Source organism: Theropithecus gelada, chromosome 4 (genome assembly GCF_003255815.1).
Source record: "Theropithecus gelada isolate Dixy chromosome 4, Tgel_1.0, whole genome shotgun sequence".
Taxonomy (NCBI): domain Eukaryota; kingdom Metazoa; phylum Chordata; class Mammalia; order Primates; family Cercopithecidae; genus Theropithecus; species Theropithecus gelada.
The window spans coordinates 113,351,877-113,363,460 of NC_037671.1; the positions used below are offsets into that span (position 1 = coordinate 113,351,877).

The 11,584-nt window shown below is 35.2% G+C and overlaps 1 pseudogene; it reads right to left on the reverse strand.

Annotated features, from left to right (window-relative positions):
• LOC112622638 overlaps positions 1-6,637 on the reverse strand; it is a 75,573-nt pseudogene extending 68,936 nt beyond the window's left edge.
• Between the last annotated feature and the right edge of the window lie 4,947 nt (positions 6,638-11,584).

Below are 11,584 nucleotides of genomic sequence, written 5' to 3' on the forward strand. Positions count from 1 at the left end.
AACAAGGTTTATGTGGGACATTTCAGTATTTGTAACTTATAGAAGTAAAAAGTGATAAATCTTGCTGTTTTATCATTTATAGATAAAATAATTTTGAGAAAGAAAACATTTTGGAGATAAATATACTACATTTCCTAGAAGTAGTTCTAGATCATTGCAGATAATGTTTCTAGAATAACTAAACAACCACATTGGATTTGATGAGCATACCACTGCTGCAAAGCACTGTGCAAAGGAGCACTCAGCTCCTTTAAATTCATTGCATTTGTATAAATGGAACTGGTTTGGTCAAAGGCTGTCTTTTAATGAGTGAGATTTTACATTCAAGAGTGAACATAATCCCTTGGTTCAAGAGTCAATGAAATGAAAAAGTGATTAATTCGCCAAATTAGGGCTGAATTTGCTTTTGTATTCTTTATAGACTAGGCGCTACTGGATACATTTGACTCATTTGAAAAGTCCACTCCATCACAATTAACTTTTATCATTACCACCTACTTAAGGGCCTGCTTTCCCAGTTGTTTTCAAATATAAATTTCCTCAGGAATATAAATAGGTTTACTTAGTGATGATTCAATTTGAAGTGGAAACTCACTTAGATCTACTGGGGAATACAGAAAATCTATTATATTAGTCTTGGTTATAAGGAATTATAGTAGTTAGTAAAACAAATTATATTCACATGAAATAGAGCATCTCATAGATAAATAGCAAAAAATATTTGCTAAATCCTAACAGATGCCCAGATTTTTGGTTCTTTACTGTTCCCTCTATTTTTGTGTGGAGATTTAAAAAAGATTGAAAAACTAAGCCATCACCCCACCATCTTCTCAGAATCGATCAATTGAATTAATAATTTTGAATATTTGGGAACAGTTAATATAATAGAAGACAAGGAATTTTAAAATGTGCTCTAAGGCATGGATAGAATTTACGTATTTGAAGGTTATTCTAATTACCATGTTAGAGATTGTTCAGCATGCTGTAAATCACACATATCTCATTTTAACATCACGGAGGCCAAGTGCAGTGATTCGTGCCTGGGAGGCCAAGGCAGGAGGATCGCTTGAGCCCAGGAGTTTGAGATCAGCTTGAGCAACATGTGAGACCCTGTCTCCACAAAAATAATTTTAAAAATTAGCCAGGCATCGTGGCCTGTAGTTCCAGCTACTTGGGAGGCTGAGGTGGAAGGTTTGCTTGAGCCCTGGAGGTCCAGGTGGCAGTGACCCGTGAATGAACCACTGTACCCCAGCCTGGGCAACAGAGTGAGATCCTGTCTCCAAAAAAATTATAATAAAATAAAACAAAATCATGGCATATCTGGGCCCTTTTTATTATGGTTCTTTTTTTTTTTTTTCCAAATTACTATTTGCTGATACAATACTGAGGTAACAGGGACTGGATTGAGGTAGAAGGAACCATGCATAGTTTCAGTTGTGTAGAGCGAAGGGACAGGTAAAGTAACTAGTCCTCTGTCACCGCAGCAGGCCTACACACCACTTTTGTCTTCTGCAGCTAGAGCTCAGGTCAGGTGGCTTTCTGTTCCTTCTGGTCTGCAACCTCCAGTTACCTTCCAAATACTAGGAATCATGGGCATGGCAGTAGAACCCCAAAGCCCCCTAAAAGCCATGAAGAAAATATCCAGACTCAGATATGTGGCAAAAAATTAGGAGCAGGTCCAGATTTTGTGACCCAGAAACTTTTACAATTGGAAGAAACTTTTTTAAAAATGCAAAATAAGAAACCCAGAATTGGGAATAAAAGTAAATATTTGTTTAGAATGAGTAAAAAAACCTTCCTCGGTTACTAATTATAAAGGCTGATAAACACCACAAACATTAAAAATGCAAATAACTCAATATTTTTATTAATTAACTCCCTGACATACCTTTATCAGCTTTATTGGGATATAACTGCATAAAAAATGCACATGCTTAATGTGTACAACTTGAAGCCTTTGGATGTAGGCACGCAACTGTGATACCATCATCAAAATCAAGATAATAAACACGTGAATCACCTCCAGAAGTTTCCCTATGCCCCTTTATGTGTGTGTCTCTGTGTATACGTATGTGTGTATGTCACACATTCTATTAGTGCTTACTCTGAAGGCTATACCTGCATTCTTGATTTGTTTATTGTAGTTATGAATTTTAATAATATATATTTTAAATTCAATGAAAGATTACATCATTGTTTGGAGACTTAACGTAAGTCTACAGTCTTAAATTTTCAGGTGTACAATACCAGTGTTATTTACAGGCACTATGTTGTACAGCAAATCTTCTATTTCTCCTTCTTTTCTTATTCATAAAGATTTAAAAATATAAAAACCATACCTAGCTTCAAGAAACTGACTGTGAGCAAGATTTGCTCTTGAGCCATAGTTTGCCAGTTCCTCTTTTGGTATATACATATATATATAGTAGAAAAAATTTATTTTATCATGCTTCACTTCATTGTGCTTCAGAGATACAGCATTTTTCACAAATTAAAGGTTTGCGACAATCCTACTTCAAGCAAATCTATTGGTGCCATTTTTCCAACAGTATATGCTCACTTTGTGTCTTTGTGTCCCATTTTTGCAATTTCTGCAATATTTCAAACTTTTAAAATTATCGTTACGTCTGATGTGGTGATCTGTGGTCAGTGATCCTTGATGTTACTATGGTAATTGTTTTGGAGCACCATGAACTTGTGCCCATATAAGATGGTGAACTTAATAAATGTTATGTGCGTTCTGACTGCTCCACCAACCAGCCATTCCCCTATCTCTCTCCCTCTCCTTGGGCTTCCCTATTCCCTGAGACACAACAGTATTGAATTTAGGCAAATGAGTGCAATGCCCTCTAAGTGAAAGGAAGAGTCACACGTCTTTCACTTTAAATCAAAAGCTAGAAATGGGTAGTGAGGAAGGCATGTTGAAAGCCAACATAGGCCAAAAGCTAAACCCCTTGCAAAAAAAACAGTTGGCCAACTTCTGAATGTGAAGGCAAAGGAAACGTTCTTGAAGGAAATTCAAAGTACTACTCCAGCGAACATATTAATGATAAGAAAGCAAAACAGTCTTATTGCTGATATGGAAAAAGTTTTAGTGGTCTGGTTAGAAGGTCAAACCCACCACAACATTCCCTTAAGCTGAAGCCTAATCCAGAGCAAGAACTTCTATGGAAGCTGAGAGAGGTGAGGAAGCCATAGAAAAAAGTTGGAAGCTAGCAGAGGTGGGTACATGAGGTTTAAGGAAAGAAGGCACCTCCATAACGTAATTGTACAATGTGAAGCAGCAAATACTGATGAATCTTTCTCTTTTTGCTTTTAATATGTACATTTAAAATTATAAAAAATTTCAGCTTGTTAAGGAATAACTGAAAAATAAAATTCACATATTTAAAGTATATATTTAGCTATGTTGTCCAGGTTGGTCTCAAACTCCTGACCAGGAGTTCTGTCACAAAAAATAAATAAATAAATAAAGTATATATTTAAAGTGTACAACATGAAGATTCAATATAGGTATGTATTGTAAAGTGATTACCATCCCTCAACTCACATAGTTCCCCTTTTTAATTTTTGTTTTTTTGATGAGAACTCTGAAGATAAACTCTCTTAGCTAATTCCAAGTATACAATACAATATTATTGACTATTGTCACCATGCTGTACATAGATCCCCAGATCTTATTTTTATAACAGAAAGTTGGTACCCTTGGATCAACATAAGATCACAGAATTTTATTTAAGCACCTCTTTTGCTGTATCTCATGGGATTTTTATATGCTATATCTTTATTATCATTTAGTTAAATATATTTTCTAATGTCTGTTTTGATTTCTTTTTTGGTCTGTGTATTAAATAGACATTTATTGCTTAATTTCTAAGTAGGCGGGGATTTTTGTAGCTTTCTTCTTATTATTTTGTCTTAATTCTGCTGTAATCAGAGAATATATTCTGAATTAGTAAATTCTTTGATAAGACTTAATTTGTGGCCAGCATATGGTTAATATTGGTATCCATTGCACTTAAAAAATCATTCATTTCCTTGTTGTTCAGTGCGCTATTCTATATATGCTAACTAGGTCAAATTAATGATGATATTCAAATCTTTTCAAACCTTACTAAAATTTTTTGTCCCATTATTCTATCAGCTTTTGGAACTCTATTTCACTTTTATTCCCTTCCATTTCTGCCATATATTTTGAAACCTTGTCTATGAGTACATGCAGACCCAGGAGTATGTCACTGTATTGTTTCAATGACCCATTATCATTCTGAAATGCCCTTCTTTAACTTTTATAACGCCCGTTTCCTTAAAGCATACTTTTCTGATCTTAGCATAGCTAGATGATCTTTTTTTGTTCATGTTTTTTTAGTAAATATTTTCTGTTCTCTTACTTTTAATTTTATACGTTCTTGTATTTAAAATGTGTTTTTTCTATGCTGCATATTGCTGGGCTTTCTTTTCTATTCAATGTATTTTATTTCTTATTTGGTTTATTTAGTTTAACTTATATTTATTGTAAGATCTGATATAGTTGTGTTTATGTCTTATCAGTTATTTCCATTTGACCCCCTGAATTTATGGTTCTCTTTCTCTGCATTCGTTTTTCTTTAATTAATCAAAAGTTCTATTCGTCCACTAATTTCTTATTAATGTGTTAGTCACACATTCTATTAGTGCTTACTCTGAAGGCCACACCTGCAATCTTGGTTTGTTTATTATAGTCACGAATTTTAATTACATATGTATTTTAAATTCCACAAAATATTACATTTTTGTTTTGTACAGTGAATGTCCATTTATGTTGGGGTTTAACACAAAAAAAAATTGAGAATAATGACTCAAATAGTTTAGTTTTAAATTCTTGATTATTTTATCTAAATTTTATTTACATACCACTTGGCTTTCCTTTTCTCATTCAGAAACCAAGGTCACAAGCAAAGATCCCAACATTTAAAATGTCAGTGCAAGATCCCTTCTCTGTTTATGAAGGCCGTTTTAAACCAAATGAAATTATACAAACATACAAATAAATGTTTTAATGAAGTAATTTTAACTTTCACCTTTTAGTTTTAGGCAGTGAACATTAATATACAAAATTTTTCATCTTAAAATACTATCCATTTGTTTATAACAAGACATCTAATAACATGTAAGCAGAATATGCTTCAACATAGGTTAAGTAAATGATACACATAATTGTAAATAAGCAGTAAATGTTTAGAAGGAATCCATGAAAACTTTTGACTCAAAACCATTGAAAATGAAAAATCCCAGTTCTTGAAGATAACAAGTTAATGGATACATTTTCTTTTATAACAGAGAACTGTCTAACCTCAGTGATACTGAGTCTGAATGAAGCATGAATTTATTATTGATAATCTTAGCAAGGCTGGTCCTCCCTAAACGTTCGTTTACTTCGTTTTAAAATTCTAATCTGTATTACTGCCTAAGCAAAAGCATCACTGCATGAGCTGTGTAGAATTTGTCATTTAATTCATTTGTGGCCTCTTTTTGAGCCCACCTGTGTCAAACAGTCATGTGTCTATGCTTGGATATGTTAATTAATGTGTTATTTTCTAGGGAATGACTTTTACTCAATAACTTCTCCTGCATGGCCTCTTTGAAGACCACTTGGTTTCTCTGAAATATCCAGCTACTTTGTTAGTATTTACTGCAAACATAATTATCTTGTAAAATGGAGAGATCAAGTCAAATTGGTTTCATCTAGTTCTAAATTCCCCCTTACCCGTATGTTCACTCCATCAATACAATTCTCTAATGCAATTTAGGGAATGGTCCCTGTACCCAGTTTCTTATTTTTTAAATTAACATCTTCAAGTATTTAGCCTGTTTGGCTTCCCTTTTTAACTTTGCCTCCCCTTTTTAACTTTGCCTCATCAAATACATGCTTTCAGAAGCAGTCCCATATTAGAGCCTAAAGTATAAAGAAAAATAAGAACCCCATATATATTTATCACAGTATCTTCTCATAGTGTGAGCCAAGTGGAGAAGTCAATAACAGCTCTATATTTTTTTAAAATATGACTACATATGAATCTGTGTTGCCCAATCCGTTTTCACACCATTGTCAACATTCAGATGCCCTGGCCATGGGCTGAGACAATTGCTATTGTACAATAATGCCACATGGTAAAACAGCCTGAATTTATTAAAATTTCTGATATTTTGTGCATCCCAGATTTTTTGTATTAATTTTAGTTTTTAAAAATATTGCACTAAAATATTATTTATCTTGATTACTGGAATTTCTAGCACCCCTTAAACAGTTGTGCCCCAGGAGAGTCCCTCCTAGGCCACACCCTAAACCCCATCCTGAGCTGGAACCCTTTCCTTGAAAATTAATGTCTGAGTACTCAGCATGGTGAATTTCTTCGATCTTTCTCTTTGAGGAGAGAGGAGCATGTACTTCTGTCTCAGCTCCTTGATCATCATCATCTGTCTCTGGAGAGGCTGCAGATGGGAAAAGAAGATTTTTCCACTTCCGAGTCTTTGGAATCATTTGGCAGGTCAACCAAACTGCCCTCCAGTGGTGTCTGCATTTTCCTCTCATTTCCTCTACTTCTGACTCCTCCTCCTGGACCTCCTTAGCAGGTTCATTTTCTTCTACCCGGCTCATTCCGTGATTTCAACCCAGACCTCTTCTCTCTCCCTCCCCCTTGCTACACTTTCCCAGCTCTCTTGTGTCAGTCTCAGCTTCCTGCACCTCTTTTCTCTTGGGAACATCATGCAGCTACCTGCTGCCCTCACGCTGCTCCCATGTCAGACTATGTTCCCAGGCCTAGGGACTATGAGAATGATGATGCTTAATGTCAGAATGTTTAATACACATTTAATCCAAATATTATACTAATGTGCTTTAAAAGTGGCCCAGATCGTTACTTTCCTGCTTTTTCAAAAAAACCAGGGGGTTAGGGAAAAGATCCAGTTTATAGCCTAGAGGAAGAGGGTGGTTCCTTAGTAGAAATAGAGAACAATTTCGACTATTTCTAAACACCATTTTATCTCCTTAATCAAATGAGTTTGTACAAATTACAGAATCTCAAAACCAGAATTTCCTGTAACTCTGTAAAGAGAAAGATTTAGTACTCATTAAACATACAAATCATATAGATTCTAAATGTTATTTATTGTAAATATATTTACTCTCCTTTTAACATTTTAAAATGCATATTATGTTTTACATTTTTAGCTTTACATCATTTAAGAGCATTCTATTTTACAATACAATTACTGTAGGAAATTATCATCATCAATTTTTAGAGTACATTATACAATTTTAAAAATATTTGCAGCTCAGAATCACAGGTAAAATATTTTCCACTAAGGTTGTTGTTTCCAATATACTGTCTGTGTTACTCACAATCTAGGCAAACCTGAGTAAGCGGCTAAAATTCCTGATTATCAGTTTTGTCACTACAATAATGAGGAAACATGATTGATACCTACCTCTTAGGACTGCTCTAGGGATAGAGCGAATTCAGTGTGTACAAAATGCCCAACGCTACAAGTATTAACCATTATGTTTATCATTATTAATAGGGTTAATATTAATATGAGTTCCTTAGTGTGAAAGTGAATTTACCTTCTTTTTTTCTAAATTCTTTCTCACATTGAATAAGTTGGATCATTCTGAATTCAAAACACAGCTCAATTATTGTATTAATGCCTTTAATCAGTATACCAATTAGTAAAAAGGAGTATCACAACATAACCCCAAAAGAAGTTATTATTTATTTTTACTCTTCATTAAAGACCAGGATTTTCAGGGACAGGTAGGGTTTCAAATATGGTAACAGCTTTGCCTTATTATGAAATAAAAATAAGTGATACAAAGTTTAGAATATTCTTTTTGTTATAATGTATTTTTTTTAGATTGGAATAGATAGGAAATACTAATTAGGTAATACTGACAGGGACACAAAATTCTAAAGTTTTGGGTAAGGATTTTCTGACTGGGAAAAAAGCATCTTATAATCCTTGAAGTTTAGACGAAGTGATCTTTGCTTTAGGAAAAGTACAGACAAAAACAAAACTTAAAAATAGAACAACTGCATTCAGCAGGATTCCACTCACTTGATTGTGGAAAGCTAGAACCGAAGGGACGTTGGAAATGGCACAGTTTGACATCTGCATTATGTTATGTGATGCAATGTGATCACATACATGCACACACTAGTTAGGGTAGAATATGGGCTTCAAACTATGAGCCTCAGCATTTCTAAAACTCGTCTTCCATATTAATTCCTTTCGGGTCAAAATGTTTTCAAACTCATCATCTATGGAATGTATTTCTCATTTCCCACCTAAAAGATGATATCTTACATTATACAATGCAAATGACTTAGTGAAACACACCATTTCAGTGAAATATTGATGTTCTGTACATTTATTCTGATATATCCTTGGATAAAGTCTTAAGATAACTGAATACTTATGTTTGAAGCAGAAGGATAACTGGCATTCTTTTCCAAAATGAAATTAATTTGTTTAAAAGAATTATTAGAAGAATTTTTCTCTCTCGGTTTTAGTCTGCCTTTCCACAAATCAAGTATAGAGGATAATTGTGCCTTTCCACAAATCAAATACATAGGATAATATAGGATTATATTTTGTCAAAATAATAAAGATAATTACTACTTATTTTAATTTTTAACGAACAATTTATATATATTTATGGAGTACAAGGTGATGTTCACTACTTATTAAGAGTTTTTTGCGTGTCTACATGCCTTGTCTATTTCAATTCCTACAATAATTCTGTGAGCTAGGAATCACTAGGCCCATTTTATTGATAAGGAAACCGAAGCTCAGGAGGTTGCATAATGCGCTCAAAGCCACAGTTTATAACCTGAACCCAGGTTCTTCTCACTCAGGGTTCCATATTTTTAACTACAATGCCACAGTGCAGAATGTTCTTTACCCAGAATGTTCTTTACTTGTTAAAATTATCTATTAATGTACACAGCTGTTTTAACTATTCTCCTTATTTCCACGTATAATGAATGTTAATGACTTTTAGTGAGAAGATTATAGAGTTTCATGCAGGAATTCACTCTGACATTTAAGACTAACAATTCTTTGTTATAATGATTTTTTTTTTCTGAATCCCAAGTAGATTTTTTTCGCCTTTTCATCATAACTTAATTATTTTTAAACATAAATTAATAGTAAAAGTATATGATGATAGGCAAGGTATCTATTTATTTCTAAGAATGGTGTCTATGAAGTAAAAAAAAAATCAGCATGATGGGTGTTTTTTAGGACTTTTCATGATTATTTACGGGGCTTGCATGTGCGAGAGTCCCAGGGACAGTCATGCTGGCAGTAGTACCTGCAGGCACAAGAGTGTCACCCTCAGAAGAGAATGAAATGCTTGCCCAAGGGAAGGGAGGAGAAAGAGCTTACCATCTGCTCTCTGGAGTTTGCAGGTATAGATGAAGGAGAGGCTGGTGTTTGCTTTTCACCTGAAGATTTCTGAGAATCATACTTGCCTGAAGCATTCGTAAGAGCATGGCAAGAGGGACAGTTGCTCTGTTGTGCCAGGAAGAAAATGGAGGTAACCCCATCCTTTCATTCCAGTTATCAAAACTCTCAAAGCCGTAGAAGAGACCTTCAAGGTTCTGTTTTATTATTATTATTATACTTTAAGTCCTGGGATACATGTGCAGAACGTGCAGGTTTGTTACATAGGTATACATGTGCCATGGTGGTTTGCTGCACCCATCAACCCATCATCTACATTAGGTGTTTCTCCCGATGCTATCCCTTCCCTTGCCCTCCACTCCCTGACAGGCCCCGGTGTGTGATGCCACCCCCACCCTTGTGTCCATGTGTTCTCATTGTTCAACTCCCACTTATGAGTGAGGACCTGCGGTATTTGGTTTTCTGTACCTGTGTTAGTTTGCTGAGAATGATGGTTTCTAGTGTCATCCATGTCCCTGCAAAGGTCATGAACTCATTCTTTTTTATGGCTGCATAGTATTCCATGGTGTATATGTGCCACATTTTCTTAATTTAGTCTATCATTCATGGGCATTTGGGTTGACTTCAAGTCTTTGCTATTGTGAACAGTGCTGCAATAAACATATGTGTGCATGTGTCTTTTTAGTAGAATGATTTATAATCCTTTGGGTATATACCCAGTAATGGTATTGCTGGGTCTAATGTTATTTTTGGTTCTAGATCCTTGAGGAATCGCCACACTGTCTTCCACAATGGTTGAACTAATTTACACTCCCACCAACAGTGTAAAAGAGTTGCTATTTCTGTGTTTTTATGTGAAGAAACCTGAGTTTAGGGGAGAGGGCAGGAGACAAGGTCCCCACCCAGGAGATAAGTAGACAAAGTAAGATAGAGGCCCATGAGCGAGCCTAAGGCATAGGTGGGTTATAGGGAGACGTGTCTGTGTCTCACTAAGACTGTTCTAAAGATCACCCAAACGAAGCCATCCACATCAGTGGCAGGGAAACATCTAAGGCAATGACACCACTAGCAGCAGAAAAGAAGAGTTTGTGCCGGAGTAAGACTGGGGTCTCTAGATGAAGCCCACATGGTGCCTCCCTACCACCAATACATGGCCAGGTCTGCTAAACCTGAAGATTCTTCAGTTTACCTTTTCTCCTCTCTGCCATACCCCAAGAAAAGCTAGACCCAAAAAAGAAAGAGAAGAAGGTGTGTAAATAAGAGAAGTCCACATACTTTTACCTTCCCCGCTGTCTTCTCCAAGACCCTGATGTGAGAGGAGAAGAGGAACTTCAGTCATTGGCTCTTTCTCATGTAGGTTCCTCCTTGATAGGAAAAGAAGATAGTGTTAGATAAAATTTGAGATCACAGCTTCAAAGATGCCATTATGTGATGGGAAAAAAATACTAGACACAGTCTTGTTAAGGGCAGTGATTGGAGAAAAATCAAAATGTTCAGTTTTGGCCCCATTGAGTTATCTTCTCTGTAAGCCAGGTGCACTTACATGAGACAAAATTTAACACAATGTGAATTTTGCGTTTTTTCATCCCCTAAGGCTTTCATACTGCACTTAGTACGTTATTATGATTTTAGTTTATAGTATACACACTAAATATTAAATTTATTACGTCTTGGTTGGGCAGATGCCCTGTAATTCACACAGTGTCGGTTAACATAGACACTGTGTAACAAAGGCATATACGGTAAGGCTTCCTTTCCAAGCATTTACAATTGGCTGGGGGTAACATACAAGCACTTAAGTTATCCAAAAAGACAGAAGTCAATTAACAATATAAATTCTGCCAACATTTACGTGAAAGACACTTTAAAGAAAATATTGCATTTGTGTAATGTTAGAAAAAATTAAATACCATATGTTAAACCTTCTCAGATATTCTTCAGCCAGCTCCTCCTAAATGTTTTCTTTGAGTCGATATTTTAAGTGTAGGTCCCATCATTTGCTTCTAACTGTTACCATTAATTTTAAGTGCACAGAACATCAATGAAAACAATGAGTGTTTGACAGCCTCTACAAATGGAAAATGTCTTTATTAAGAGCCAAACTGAAGAGGCCAAAGCCCTCTAGTTTGCTGTTTCTGGC